This window comes from Microcaecilia unicolor, chromosome 2 (assembly GCF_901765095.1).
Source record: "Microcaecilia unicolor chromosome 2, aMicUni1.1, whole genome shotgun sequence".
Taxonomy (NCBI): domain Eukaryota; kingdom Metazoa; phylum Chordata; class Amphibia; order Gymnophiona; family Siphonopidae; genus Microcaecilia; species Microcaecilia unicolor.
This window is the reverse complement of record NC_044032.1, coordinates 194,503,751-194,520,269: the sequence shown is the minus strand read 5'-3', so window position 1 is coordinate 194,520,269 and position 16,519 is coordinate 194,503,751. Positions and strand designations below refer to the sequence as shown.

At 43.5% G+C, this 16,519-nt stretch overlaps 1 protein-coding gene across 1 annotated transcript in view; it reads right to left on the bottom strand.

Moving 5' to 3' along the window:
• Positions 1 to 16,519, bottom strand: part of NFIL3 (nuclear factor, interleukin 3 regulated) — a 37,085-nt gene that overhangs the window by 6,577 nt on the left and 13,989 nt on the right. The gene's annotated exons all lie outside the window — the stretch shown is intronic.

Below are 16,519 nucleotides of genomic sequence, written 5' to 3'. Positions count from 1 at the left end.
TTTTCTTCACTCAACGTGTAATTAAACTCTGGAATTCGTTGCCAGAGAATGTGGTAAAGGCGGTTACCTTAGCGGAGTTTAAAAAAGGTTTGGACAGCTTCCTAAAGGAAAAGTCCATAGACCATTATTAAATGGACTTGGGGGAAAATCCACTGTTTCTGGGATAAGCAGTATAAAATGTTTTGGACTTTTTTGGGATCTTGCCAGGTATTTGTGACCTGGATTGGCCACTGTTGGAAACAGGATGCTGGGCTTGATGGACCTTTGGTCTTTCCCAGTATGGCAATACTTATGTGCTTATGGGGTCCTTTTACCAAGATGAGGAAAAAAGAACCCTACAGTAGAAGAGGTGGCCGTTTTTCCCGCACACCAGGGCCCTTTTTACCACTGCAGGTAAAAAGCCTCTAAAAGAAATGGCCATACGGTAAGATTACTCTTTCCATGTGGTCATGTGGTGGGGAGCACTTACTGCCACCCATCGAGGTGAAGGTAAGGGCTCCTATGGTAACCTGGCAGTAACCAGGCAGCGCACGGTGCTGCCCGATAACCGCCGGGTTAGTGCCACAGTAAAAATTACAAAAATATTTTTATTGCACTGGAAATGGCATGTGCTCGAGTTGAAACTACTACTTAACATTTCTAGAGCGCTACTAGGGTTACGCAGCGCTGTACAAAATAAAGAAGGACGGTCCCTGCTCAAATGAGCTTACAATCTACCGCTGGAGGCTGCGTTGGGCCGGTGGTAGTTCTAGGCTGCCTCATGGCAACCCTTTTGTGAAAGAGCCCCTAAGTGTGCTAACAGATTTAGCACGCTCTAACATTATATTCTTATGGGCTGTATGGCATTTAGCATGCGGTAATCAGCAAGCAACAAGGGGCCCTTTTTACTAAGACGCGCAGACGCTTACGTGCATCCAACGCTTGTCAAATTAGAAATACCACCTGGTTACCGCATGCGCCAGACGATAGTTCTAATTTCTACGCACATCCAAAACGCGTGGCAGAATATAATTTATTTTAGATCTATTCTAGCCCCTTATGGAATGCATAACTTGGTGTGAGAGGTAATGTTGTTCAGGCCACACGGCAATAGCGATCATAACATGATCAAATTTGAATTAACCACACTATGGAAATCAAATGCATTAGCATTTAATTTTTGAAAGGGCAGCAATAATAAAATGAAGATAATATGTGCATGCACAATGGCTCGAGGCCATTTCCACTGTTTGTTGCTGTGCTTCGAGGTGTGCAGTATGGAGACAATGCTAGAAACTGGCACCTACAGTGACACACCACTCATGTGCATCCCTGCTGAGAAAAACTGGCAGTTAAGCACGTAATGCACTAAGCACCATTCTATAAAGGCATGCAAAAGTGGTAGGGGCGTGTCAATGCAGGGCCAGCGAGAGACTAGGCCGGGCCCGGGGGCAAGGTCGCCTCGCCTCCGCCCCCCCCCCCCCCCCCGCCCGCCCGCCGCTGCAGTCCGTGGTCTCACCTGCCTGCCTCCACGGCTCTCTTCATTCAAAGCGGCAGTCGCAGATCGCGTCTCTTCTGGCCTTCCCTCCCTATGTCCCGCCCTCGTCTGATGTAACTTCCGGTTTCCGCAAGGGCGGGACACAGGGAGGGAAGGCCAGAAGAGAGGCGATCTGCGACTGCCGCTTTGAATGCAAGGGGCCGGAGCCGAGGAGGCAGGCAGGTGAGACCGGGGCACTGCAGCGCCAGCGGCCTGACCCCGGCGCAGGGCCTCCAAGGGAATTTTGCCCCCCCACCCTCTTAGCGGCCCTGTGTCAATGGGTAGAACATGAGAAGGCACCAACTGACACATGTACCTTACAGAATCCTGTAAGTTACGGGCACTCTTGCCACACTAATGAGCCAACACCAAGTCTATGACAGCCATAACTGATGGTGTGTTATATTTTGGTGCACCAATGGTGGCTTGTGCTAGTGTTCTATAACAGAATCTTGGTGCCAAGGTCCCATTATAGATATAGTGCACAACTTTAAAGAATTACCTCCTATGTGCACATAGAGGGTAATTCTTCATAGAACACCAGCTGTTATAGACTGTTCACTTAAGTCTGCCATTATCTGCCTAACTGTACGAAAAAGCACTTAAGCCATCCAAATAGCTATGACCCGGGTTCATAAATGCCTGACATGCCCCTGACCTGCCCATGCCCCTCAGGTCCATGTTCTCTTGGATTTGCATGCTCTGGAATTTGAGCATGCAACTTATAGAATACCAACAAAGGACAGTTACATTCACAAATGCCAATTAGTGCCAATTACCAATAATTGGTTAAGGCCAATTAGTATCTAATTAATCTATTAAGTTACGATCACAACTGACCTTATTCTATTAGTCATGTGCACCCCTTTGCGCAACAGTCGGCAATCTGGGCATGTATTGTGTTCAATTCTGGTCGCCACATCTCAAGAAAGATATAGTAGAATTGGAAAAGGTGCAGCGAAGGGCGACAAAAATTATAGCGGGGATGGGACGACTTCCCTATGAAGAAAGACTAAGGAGGCTAGGGCTTTTCAGCTTGGAGAAAAGGCAGCTGAGGGGAGACATGATAGAGGTATATAAAATAATGAGTGGAGTGGAACAGGTGGATGTGAAGCATCTCTTCATGATTTCCAAAAATACTAGGACTAGGGGGCATGCGATGAAACTACAGTGTAGTAAATTTAAAACAAATAGGAGAAAATCTTTCTTCACCCAACGCATAATTAAACTCTGGAATTCGTTGCCGGAGAATGTAGTGAAAGCGGTTAGCTTGGCAGAGTTTAAAAAGGGGTTGGACGGTTTCCTAAAGGACAAGTCCATAGATCGCTACTAAATGGACTTGGGAAAAATTCACAATTTCGGGAATAACTTGCATAAAATGTTTATACGTTTGGGAAGCTTGCCAGGTACCCTTCACCTTGATTGGCCGCTGTTGTGGACAGGATGCTGGGCTCGATGGACCTTTGGTCTTTTCCCAATATGGCATTACTTGAGTACTTATGTAATCATTCCCACTTCAAAAATAAAATGAACACGACAACAAAAAGTTTCTTGGTGCCCATTCCTAATCTGGATCCCAATATCTAGCTGAATTTCAGCTGCCAGAAATGCTTACCTTCTAAACCTAGCTTTGCATTTAGACTTCACATCTGGCAGAACGCATGCGAAAACAAAATTTGGCTGCCTTCATAACAAAACTGTGTTCTCATTCCTGTACACGGCTTCCCCATACCTAACTTTCCAATTAGTCACAGTCCTGCTTAAACCACATTTAGTAAGATAACGACTCACGCACACATCCTTTTGCCATCCAGTCAGTACTCACACTGTACCCTCCTGGCTGTCTATCTACGTCAGTGCTTGTTAGTTAACATCACACTGTTTCTCAAAGGTACTTTTAAAATGACTGCAGAGAGCAGCTTAGTGGCATTTTCATCATACCTCTGCCACAATCTTATCTGAGGTGTCAAAAAGCCCTCTTCCCACCAGTTTTTCTTGCCTTTTCCAGAAAATACAAGCAAGGCAAGCAATCCACTCCCCTGAAACCTAGGCTTTATAATTACAGAATCTTTGATAACAGGAGTTTCAACGCTATGAATACGATCAAAAGCTAGCCATGCTGTGTGACTGGTACTGAACTTCTAACAGTATCAGCAATGGAATATCTCACAGAGCAGAACAGGAGTAAATTGTGGCAAATACGTGGGGCAAATTTCAATAAACCTCACAGTAACAAAGTGTGTGAGTACTTTTGAGCCTACCTTTAATCAGTTTTCTCTTTGAAAATTCAAAAATGCTCACAAACTTTGTACCTGCTCTTTATGTGGTAAGTGCTGTAGAAACATCAAAATGAACATTCATTTCTATGTGCATGTTTCTCTCCCCTGAATCAAACCACTCTGTTACAGAGGCTAAAACCAGCTGCACTATCTGTGCCCAGGGCAATCTATTCTCTGATTGGGCACCTAGATCCCTTTCAAAACTGTCCTAACATATAAAATTGATTCTCTTGAAACACAGACTGTGACAGTAGGTAAGAACCATAAGATCCATAAATCCAGTCTGCGGAGTTCACCTCCTGGTGCACAACCACAGACCCTGATTTTTTTCTCTGGCTATCCTTTGATTTTTCATACTGTGATGTGGATCCTCTGTGCTAATCCTGGGCATTCCTGAATACAGTGTTTGTTTTCGTTTTAACCACAACCCCTGAGAGGTTGCTCCATGGAGCCACCATCCTTTCTGTGGAAAAATACATTCAAATGCTGAACCTGAGTCTACCTTTTTGAGCTTCTTATCATGATTTCTTGCTATAGAAATCCCTCCTCTCAGTACCCTTCTCCACCACCGCCAACTCCAGGCTCCGCCCTTTCTGCCTCGCCTCACCCCATGCTTGGAATAAACTCCCTGAGCCCATACGCCAGGCCCCCTCCCTGCCTATCTTCAAATCCTTGCTCAAAGCCCACCTCTTCAATGTCGCCTTCAGCACCTAACCACTACACCTCTATTCAGGAAATCTTGACTGCCCCAACTTGACATTTCGTCCTTTAGATTGTAGCTCTTTTGAGCAGGGACTGTCCTTCTTTGTTAAACTGTACAGCGCTGCGCAACCCTAGTAGCGCTCTAGAAATGTTAAGTAGTAGTAGAAATTTCCTTTCTCTAAAAATATCAACTTTCTCTGAATTCCTTACACCTTTGAATAGGGGCCTTTACTAGATACAGGCCTACTGGCCATGGAAGTAGAGGGTTCAATCCCCACTGCAGCACCTTATGACCCTGGGCAAGTCACTTAACCCTCCACTGTCCTAGATACAAAACTTAGATTGTAAGCATTCCAGGGACAGAGAAAGTGTGTGTATATATATAATTATTATTATTTAGATTTTGCTCACACCTTTTTCAGTAGTAGCTCAAGGTGACATTCAGGTACTCTGGATATTTCTCTGTCCCAAGAAGGCTCACAATCTAAGTTTGTACCTGAGGCAATGGAGGGTTAAGTAATCTGCTTTGGTTGTACCTGAAATGCCCACTGTCTTCAAATTGGCAAAGCTCCTGCACCTTTAAGGAAGCAGATTAAATGGGATGCTGCTGTCATACTTACCTCTTTAAAAGGCCAGGGTTTGCTAATAGGCTTGGAATATTGCATAGGAAGCAGTGCTGCATTTGAGACCCCTCCCCAATTCTCATTTCTTCGCTGGGTCCCGATCCCAGAACATCAGAGACAAGATCCCCACCCCCCACCCACCCACTCCCATCCCCACCCCACTATCCCCCAAATCTGCATTTGAGGTATTTAATTGTTCTCATCATACTTCCCTTCTCTCTCCTCACACTTTCACCAAAAACGAGCATGCATGTGATGTGAGGGGAAGCAGGGCAGGCAATGCGCAGAGAACAGCGCTGCAGAAAAGCTTCAGCTGGCAGAGGTTGAGGAACCCTGCCAGCCAAGGTACGTGGGGTTGCAGCGGGGGATTGCAGCAGGGCCAAACTGTGCCTCCCTACTTTGGGCTCTGGACCCCTCAAATGTTGAGGTCTGACTATGCCCCTGGGACGAACTAACCAGTTGGCATGCTGGTAATGTTGGCACATTAGCTGAATAGTGCTTCCATGATCATTCTCTGCCCCCGTAATGCCCCCTTCCCAAAAAACATTAAAATACCTCCCACTTATTGCATGCAAATGGCAAAACTAACAGAGAACATTTTAGCATGTCCTGCGTTAGACCAGTTTTTCTGCATTAAGCACAAATTAGAACTTAATGAAGCTTAGTAAAAGGGCCACTTAACCCTCCATTGTCTCAGGTACACATGTGAATTGAGAAAATACCTACTGTATCTGAATGTAACCCACCTAGAGTGAAAAAGTATGCGCTAAATTCAACTCCCAGCTTCACCCATACTTCAAGTCATATCATCGTTAACAAAAATAAATAAATAAAAGACCAAACCAGAGATACACACTGCATTCCACTCAGGCCATGGTTAAAGAGACAGAGTGCCAAAATATCCTCACAAGACAGATATTAATGATGTTCTGACATATTTATACCCTTCAGAACACAGACAGAATTCCCACGACTCGATGAGGAAAAGACCTTTCATGGCTCCAAACATGTCAGGAGTGTTGTTCATAAACTTTCCTATTTTCTAGTAAGCCTTCTGCTTCCACACAAACCTTCATTTTGAAGAACTATTTAGCAGCCAGACTGGTGATTTTGTGACTCTGGCTACAGCAGTGCCAATAAACTGCTAGCTTGATTTTCTGACAGAATTCGACAAGCATAACGGAAAAAAAAGTCTTAAACAAAAAAGAGAATTTGGGTGTTCTTAGGCTAGTAATAGAAAATAGCCTACCTACAGGGATCAATAAGGTCACACAGCAAAGATTTAGCTGTCTTTCAGGGTTTTTTTTTTTTTAGGATAATCTAATTGTGATGCTGTAATTCATGCACACAACACACAAAGTTTATCTCTTAATAACTTTCTTAGCGAGTCAGCCCAATCCATAGCCCACAAAATAATGAATTTACATCCAGTGATGGCAGCAAAGCATCTCCAGTGTAAAGCCACTTCACCACATCTGTATTAAGTGTGCTGTAGCAAAACACGAGTGCTGAGACGCACTATTGATCTGTAATGATCCCTCTGACAGTATGCAGTATGTTACTTTTTTCAGATTAATTTTTTTCCGTTACATAAAGGAAAGAGAATTGCATTTAGCTCACACCTTTTTCAGTTGTAGCTCAAAGCGAGTTACTTGCTGTAAACAAATGTATTTTTCCTGTCTCTGGAGAACTCAACATTCAAAAAAATTTATATATCTGCGCTCCTAAATTTAGGCCCTTAGTTTATAAGCCCTAGTCACAATTTCCACATGTAAATGTGGAATGAAATTTACACACATATATGGCATACAAGTAAGCAAAAAGAGGCCAGTGGAGTTTGATGAGAAAGGCAGGATATCTTTAATTAGCAGTTCATCAAACAGCGTGCCAATTTCAGAAAGCAGCTAGTTACACGTAGAAATCTGCACTATGTGTATATTGCAAGGAGGTGTGGTTTGGGTGGGGCTTGGGCAGAACCATAATCTACATGTTTGCTTTATTCCCCTTTTGAAAAAGGGAATGAGTGTGTATTTCCCAAAATTTTAACATCAGGATTTATAGCTGCTCCTTCACACAACTAAGTTTTTCAAAAGTGCTTGCTTTAAAGGAGGGGTTAAGGGAACTAACCTCACCCAGTGTGTATTTCCCCCTTCTAATTAGAGAAATGATAACAGACTCTATATTTAATAGCAACAGTCAAATGTGTAGGTTTTCAAAATGGCTGACATACATGCAAATGGTACTACTACTAATAATAATCATTTCTATAGTGCTACTAGACATATGCAGCTACTTTCTTTGTCCCTAGAGGGCTCACAATCTGTTTTTGTACCTGGGGCAATGGAGGGTTAAGTGATTTGCCCACGGTCACAAGGAACTGCAGTGGGAATCGAACCCAGAGTGACAAGATCAAAGCCCACTTCACTAACCATTAGGCCATACCTCTACTCCATTAGGCCACTCCTCCACAGCTGGAAATGGCATTTCATAATGTTACACATGAAAGTTGCCACGTTTCCTCCATGCTTTCTCCCACACATATATTTTTAAAATGAATGCTCCTGCTGCACACGCTGCCACATACATATTCATTCCTGCATATATTTTAGAAAAGGCTCTACATTGACAGATCCTTTTCTAACATACCAAATGTAAACATCCTGAACTCGAAATATCCATTCCAATTTCTACATTCTATCTCAAATAGACTTTCATAGCTCCTAAGTTAGGCTTCTAAATTTGTGCCCTACTTCCAGCCAAACTAAGCAGCCTAAGGGGGTCTCTTCCTAAAGGTTAGCTCCAGTTATTTGCAGCAGGGCCTATAGGAATAAAATGGGCCCTGCTGCAGATAACTCAAGCTAATCTTTAGTAAAACACCCCCTAAAGTTTTAGTTGAAAATGTACCTTAACTTAGAAGCTCAAAAGCTATACTTAAAACTTTAGATCTGCCATTCATTTACCTAGATTATGAAAAATAGAGCGAAGCCCCTACATTTTTTTTCTCCACCCTAAACTGCCCCCCATTATCAACCACTTTTTATGTACCTAAGTGTAGGAGTCTACACTTAGTGTAGTGAAATTTTCAAGTACAAATTTAGGCACACAGTTCTAGTAAATTTTCAAAGAGGCCAGTTTAGCAGCATAACTCTCAAAGTTAGGAGAATAAATCCTTTAAATAGTCAGGCCTGAAGTTTGTGCCACAGGGTTAAATGAGTTGCTCAAGATCACAGGGAGTGGCAATCAGATTTGAACCTAGTTTCCCTGGTTCTCGGCTCACTGCTCTATTAGGCTAAACCTCTGATTAAAAAAAAAAAAAAATCAACCAACCAAGATATCTCACTGCCTACCATGAGTCACTACTGTAGGCCTTCCCTTTTCAGTAAGCTACTGTGTCTGAATTCAAGCAAGCTTGGATCTCTAAAGGAAAGGAAGAGATAGTAGATGGTGTAACATAGTAACATAGTTACTATGTTACACCATCTACTATTCCTTCCTTTCCTTTAGAGATCCAAGCTTGCTTGAATTCAGACAGTCTTCATCTCCACCACCTCTATCAGGAGGCTGTTCCACAATCTCACCACCCTTTCCATGAAAAAGTATTTCCTTAGGTTAAAGGTGGATAAAGCCATGGGACCGGATGAGATCCACCCCAGGATATTGAGGGAGCTCAGAGAGGTTCTGGCGGGTCCTCTTAAAGATTTGTTTAACATATCCTTGCAGACGGGAGAGGTTCCGAAGGATTGGAGAATGGCGGAGGTGGTCCCTCTTCACAAGAGTGGTGATAGGGAAGAAGCTGGAAACTATAGACCGGTAAGCCTCACTTCGATTATTGGAAAAATAATGGAAGCGATGCTGAAGGAAAGGATAGTGAATTTCCTGGAAGCCAATAAGTTGCAAGATCCGAGACAACATGGTTTTACCAAAGGGAAATCGTGCCAAACGAATCTCATTGAGTTCTTTGATTGGGTGACAGAAGAATTGAATCAGGGACGAGCTATGGACGTAATCTACTTAGATTTCAGCAAAGCTTTTGACACGGTTCCCCACAGGAGGCTCTTAAATAAACTGGAAGGGCTGAAGATAGGACCCGAAGTGGTGAACTGGATTAGGAACTGGTTGACGGACAGAAGCCAGAGGGTGGTGGTGAATGGAATTCGCTCGGAGGAGGGAAAGGTGAGTAGTGGTGTGCCTCAGGGATCGGTGCTGGGACTGATTCTGTTCAATATATTTGTGAGTGACATTGCCGAAGGGTTAGAAGGTAAAGTTTGCCTATTTGCGGATGATACTAAGATCTGCAACAGAGTGGACACCCGGGAGGGAGTGGAAAACATGAAAAAGGATCTGAGGAAGCTAGAAGAATGGTCTAAGGTTTGGCAATTAAAATTCAATGCAAAGAAATGCAAAGTGATGCACTTAGGGAATAGAAACCCTCGGGAGATGTATGTGTTAGGCGGGGAGAATTACTACTACTACTACTATTTAGCATTTCTATAGCGCTACAAGGCATACGCAGCGCTGCACAAACATAGAAGAAAGACAGTCCCTGCTCAAAGAGTTTACAATCTAATAGACAAAAAATAAATAAAGTAAGCAAATCAAATCAATTAATGTGAACGGGAAGGAAGAGAGGAGGGTAGGTGGAGGCAAGTGGTTACAAGTGGTTACGAGTCAAAAGCAATGTTAAAGAGGTGGGCTTGCAGTCTAGATTTAAAGGTGGCCAAGGATGGGGCAAGACGTAGGGGCTCAGGAAGTTTATTCCAGGCGTAGGGTGCAGCGAGACAGAAGGCGCGAAGTCTGGAGTTGGCAGTAGTGGAGAAGGGAACAGATAAGAAGGATTTATCCATGGAGCGGAGTGCACGGGAAGGGGTGTAGGGAAGGACGAGTGTGGAGAGATACTGGGGAGCAGCAGAGTGAATACATTTATAGGTTAGTAGAAGAAGTTTGAACAGGATGCGAAAACGGATAGGGAGCCAGTGAAGGGTCTTGAGGAGAGGGGTAGTATGAGTAAAGCGACCCTGGCGGAAGATGAGACGGGCAGCAGAGTTTTGAACCGACTGGAGAGGGGAGAGGTGACTAAGTGGGAGGCCAGCAAAAAGCAGATTGCAGTAGTCTAAACGAGAGGTGACAAGGGTGTGGATGAGGGTTTTGGTAGAGTGCTCGGAAAGAAAGGGGCGGATTTTACGGATGTTGTAAAGAAAGAAACGACAGGTCTTGGCGGTCTGCTGGATATGAGCAGAGAAGGAGAGAGAAGAGTCAAAGATGACCCCAAGGTTTCGAGCTGAGGAGACAGGGAGAATGAGAGAGCCATCAACAGAAATAGAAAACGGGGGGAGCAGGGAGGTGGGTTTGGGGGGGAAAATGAGAAGCTCGGTTTTGGTCATATTTAATTTCAGGTGGCGTTGAGACATCCAGGCAGCAATGTCAGACAAGCACGCTGAAACTTTAGTTTGGATGCAAGGTGAGATATCAGGGGTAGAAAGGTAGATTTGGGAGTCATCAGCATAGAGATGGTAGGAAAAGCCATGGGATGAGATTAATGAACCAAGGGAAGAAGTGTAGATAGAAAAGAGGAGGGGACCAAGAACAGAACCCTGAGGTACGCCGACAGGCAGAGGGATAGAAGTAGAAGAGGATCCACCAGAGTGAACACTAAAGGTGCGGAGGGAGAGGTAGGACGAGAACCAGGAAAGGACAGAGCCCTGGAATTCAAGTGAGGACAGGGTATCGAGAAGTATGCTGTGATCGACAGTGTCAAAAGCAGCGGAAAGATCAAGAAGAATGAGGATGGAATATTGACCTCTGGATTTAGCCAGTAATAGGTCATTGGAGACTTTAGTAAGCGCAGTTTCGGTTGAGTGGAGAGGGCGAAAACCAGATTGTAATGGGTCAAGAATAGCATGTGAGGAGAGAAAATCAAGGCAGCGGCGGTGAACAGCACGCTCAAGTAATTAAGGAGGGAGATGGGTCGGTAATTAGAGGGACAAGTAGGGTCAAGTGAAGGCTTCTTAAGGAGAGGTGTGACCACAGCATGTTTAAAGGCAGCAGGGACAGTCGCAGTGGAAAGTGAGAGGTTGAGAATGTGACAGATGAAAGGAATAAGAGTAGGAGAGATGGCATTAAGAAGGTGGGTGGGAATGGGATCAGAGGAACAGGTGGTACATTTTGAGGAAGAAAGGAGAAGTGTAGTTTCCTCAATAGTAACTTCAGGAAAGGAGGAAAGGGAATGAATCTGATAGGTACGGACGGGGAGAGGAATCTTGGGGTGATAGTGTCTGAGGATCTGAAGGCGACGAAACAGTGTGACAAGGCGGTGGCCGTAGCTAGAAGGTTGTTAGGCTGTATAGAGAGAGGTGTGACCAGCAGAAGAAAGGAGGTGTTGATGCCCCTGTATAAGTCGTTGGAGAGGGCCCACCTAGAGTATTGTGTTCAGTTTTGGAGGCCGTACCTTGCAAAGGATGTAACAAGAATTGAAGCGGTGCAAAGAAAAGCTACGAGAATGGTAAGGGATTTGCGTTACAAGACGTATGAGGAGAGACTTGACCTGAACATGTATACTCTGGAAGAAAGGAGAAACAGGGGTGATATGATACAGACGTTCAAATATTTGAAAAGTATTAATCCGCAAACGAACCTTTTCCGGAGGTGCGAAGGCGGTAGAACGAGAGGACATGAAATGAGATTGAAGGGGGGCAGACTCAAGAAAAATGTCAGGAAGTATTTTTTCACGGAGAGAGTAGTGGATGCTTGGAATGCCCTCCCACGGGAGGTGGTGGAAATGAAAACGGTAACAATTCAAACACGCGTGGGATAAACATAAAGGAATCCTATTCAGAAGGAATGGATCCTAAGGAGCTTAGCCGAGATTGGGTGGCAGAGCCAGCCGGTGGTGGGAGGCGAGGATAGTGCTGGACAGACTTATACGGCCTTTGCCCTGAAGAGGACAGGTACAAATCAAAGTAGGGTATACACAAAAAGTAGCACATATGAGTTTGTCTTGTTGGGCAGACTGGATGGACCATGCAGGTCTTTTTCTGCCGTCATTTACTATGTTACTATGTTAATAGCATTGAGTGTAGGGTCAGCAGCATAATGGCACTGTTATTACTGCCAATACCTTCAACCGTATAGTTGCTCTAAAATTCAATTGAGAAAACAAGAAGCATATGCAGAAACCATCTATGTCCATCTATCCATTTTCCTTTCAAAATCAAAATTAAAAAAACAACAGTAAAACATTTGGCCCACTTTATTATACTCGGAATCTTCAGTCACATCCATGAAGTTCTTAGTTTCTCAGTTGACTAGTTTTGTTTTCCCTCTCTAACCATTAGGCGTGATTACAGGCCATATGAATGTCATTCTGGCCTGCAAGCTGTGAATGATGCTGCTCCACCATCATTCTCGTATTATGCTAAGGCAGCAGAATGCCAATGCTACAGTCACTTACACAAAATACTGAATCTTTGATCAAGAAATCTTCTCAAAGAATTTGTGTGCTCTAAACAGCAACAAGTGGGACAGAAGGTTGTCACCGATATTTGTTTAGGCATATCTAGCTTCCTTGCCTGTGTGAGGTTCCACCTATTGGGGGCAATTTTCTAAGGAGCCACCTAACTTTAGGCTGCAAGAAACCTGTACTTTAACCATTTAAGCGCAAAAGTGGAAACATGCATGTAAATGACCCCATAAATAATGGCCAGCTTAAAAATACATGCCTTCTTTGCATGGTGCGTACTTTTACTGTGGGCGTGCCCATGGGCAGAGGTTGGGAGAAGGCTGGGTAGAGATTAACATGTGTGTGAATTATAAAATACTATAATGCAGTGCCGTAGCGAGGGCAGCTGACACCCGGGGCGGGTCGCCGCTGTGCACCCCCCCCCCCCCGGGTGCAGCACGGCGCACCCTCCCCTCTCTGGAGCACATACACCCCCCCCCCCCCCGGAGCGCGTACTTACATGGGAAAGCGGCGAGGAACAGGCGGGAGGGCCGAACTGCCCCGAGTGCATGTTGCTGGGAGCTGCGTCGGCGCCGCTGGTTCCCTGCTCTCTCTGCCCCAGAACAGGAAGTAACCTGTTCCGGGGCAGAGGGAGCAGGGAACCAGCGGAACTGACACTCCCCAGCGGCGTGCACCCAGGGTGGACCGCCCCACCACCACCCCCCCCCCCCCCCCCTCCTATGCCACTGCTATAATGTACACTCATTTTGGCCTCTTACACTAGTCTTTTATAGAGAAAAGTATGCATAAACCATTAGTTAATAGATATTGCATAACAATCTTATCTATATTTTGTAGACTCCTGAGGCAAGCACTCTGGCTGAAATGCGGTGCCACCTTGAGTCAATATATTTAATGGAATAAACTGTTTGCAACTACTACCGCCTTCCTGGTATGTCTGGACGTGTCCTGTTGACCACGTTACTTCATTGTTTGACTCATAACAGTTAGAAAACATTCTAATTATTTCATTTAATCGAATTATCTCCTTTAAATATTATTTGCATTAAGCTGCACTATGCCCATGTTAACAGTAATCTTGACTTACACAGTAATATCTTTAACCATAGCGCAGTCAACGTGTTTTTGGTACTTTCGTTAATAACATTAGCCTCAAATGCCAGTATAGTTTATACAGCTTAGGTGAAGAAAGTTCTTCTTTGAGAGCACCTCTGTTCCATTTGACTATGGAAAAGCTGTCATGCCAGGTAGTTAAAAAAGTCCTTTGTTGTACTGAGGAAATTGAAACAAATTGGTCATTGTTTTGACAGAGATAATTTTAGGCTGCCAGTGAAATCCCTGATTTTATCTCAAGTAGACTACTGTAATGTTTTACATGTAGGTTGTACCAGTTTGGTTAGGAAATGATTACAAACCATACAGAATGTAGCTACTAGGCTGATTTTTTTTTAACAAAATATGAAAGAGCAATCCCGTTATTTGTTAAATTAGACTGGCTGCCGGTTGAAACCCGGAGAATTTTTAAGCTTTGTATGTTCATTTATTTGATATTACAGGAACGTGTACCAGCTTATTTGACTAGTTTGATTGTATTGCTCAAGTCTAGGGATAGAAGATATACTGGAAATTATATGGATCTGTTGTTCCCCTCTCCAAATGGAGTGAGATATAAGATGTTACATAATACCGTATTAAACAATATAGATGGGATTTAAAAAAAAAATCAAGACTAAAAATGAATAAATACAAAAACTAGTAAAGGCTAAAGATCAATGATACAAGCTTTATTCAATTATAAAAAAATATACATATATAAATGCAACTAAAAATCCTTTGAGCACTACAAAATCCTGAAAACTAAACCTGCCTATTTAGTTTTCAGGATTTTGTTGTGCTCAAAGGATTTTTAGTTGTATTTATATATTTTTTTGTATAATTGAGAAAAGTTTGTATCATTGATCTTTAGAATTTAGCCTTTACTATAAAATGTTTCGCAAAATCTCTGAAAATCTATCTGTTTGAAAAGTTTGTTTTAAACAAATTGCAAGGAAAATGTATTTTTATTGCAACTGGCATTTTATTTGTTTGTAATTCCTGGAATGTCAAGTTATCTTTTATGTAAATCACACTGAACTCTTTTGGGTATGTTGCAATTCATAAGAAATAAAGGGCCTCTTTTGCAAAGCCGCGCTACCAATTCCCGGTACAGCAAATGAGAGGAAGCCCATTCAATTCATATGGGCTTCCTCTCAATTGCCGAGCGGGAATCACTAGCGTGGCTTTGTAAAAAAAAAACCCAAAGTAAAGTAAAAGATTACAAACGGACAAGTGTCCCATTTTCAGAAGGAAGACATCTGTTTCATCCTGATTTTTCACACCCACATCTGGTACAATTTAACATATGAGGATGTGCCGTTTTCAGGTGGAAGAATCTTGATGCATTGTGATGCAAGCTCAGAACCTAAGTATGCTGATAATCTCTCTTCAGAAACCAGGCCATTTGGCAGCACAGATACAGGACAATGCCAAAGGTAGTAATCTCTCTGGGTGTGTGCGTATGTAATCTTACCACCAGCCTACTCGCTCCAAAAACGGGCCTGACTATGGTTGATAAATGTAATTTTGTACCTTTCTGAAGACATTTAAATTATGATTATCACTTAGTGAAGTTTGAGGAGTGAGGAGATGATACACAAGCACACAGAGTCACTATCTAATCAACAATGATGTGACATGGACACCATGAAACCTATTTTTAGTGCCTAGCATACCTCAGTCTAAACCTCTGCTACACAACATGCTGCAAGAAACATTTAGCTCTGCTTTCTGGGACCTGTTAAGTAGTGTGTGTCTCTCTGCTTATATTTCTGGCAACATTCCATGGTGAGTAGGGATTTCTACCAGCAATTAAAACCACTCCAACCACTCAATCGCATTACACAACGCAGGTTATACAAGACAAGGCGTGGATACCTTCTAAGTCACACAGGCTTCTAAACCTGGAAATTGTAATTTTGCCACAACGTTCAGCTGGGTTGGCAAGAATCACGTCTCTCACAATGCACAGGAATTTATCAATTACTCTCAACACAATTTGGAAGGTGACAAAAAGAAAGAAAGGGATTCTTTCCTCATTTCCAATATCACATAAGCACTGATTGCCACTACTGGGAGAGAAGACAGTGCATGACCAGTGTAACAAAATACGTTCACAACTAACGAGGAAGGTTTAAGAGTGAGAGCAGTAACAATCTGGGGGAAGAGGGGTACAGGGGGAAGACATTAGTCTCTGTACTGCGCTCTTTTTTGGATTCATCTTCGAGAAACCTCATAAGTTCACGAGAAAACACAGGCTCCCCCCCCCCCCCCCCCCGACGACACTGCACCTCTTTGAGCTCTGTAGCAAAATGAGCCCTTTGCACACACCTTATTCCAGTACTAACAGGCAACTTCTACATTTACAAATGTATATCTTTTCAAATATAAAGGCCTGCCACTCCTCTAATCTGTGTTCCTTGACCGTGTGCAATACGCTGACAGCATCCTGTCACGGAATGAGTTCAGCTTTCCCACCAGGATTCCAGCCGGCCAACAGGAAATGTGCACACGTAGGGCCGGATTCTATAAAGTTGCGCACTCAAATTTCCAACTAGTGCACAAATTTGGCCATGTAAGTTATAGACTAGGGCAGTGGTTCCCAAACCTGGTCCTGGAGGCACCCCAGACAGTCAGGTTTTCAGGATATCCACAATAAATATTCATGAGAGAGATTTGCATGCACTGCCTCCGCTGCATACAAATATAATCTCATGAATATTCATTGTGGATATCCTGAAAACCTGACTGGGTGGGGCGCCTCCAGGACCAGGTTTGGGAACCACTGGACTAGGGCCAGTTGTGTGCCTGACTTAATTATTAAATTGTCCTGAAGTACCAATAATAG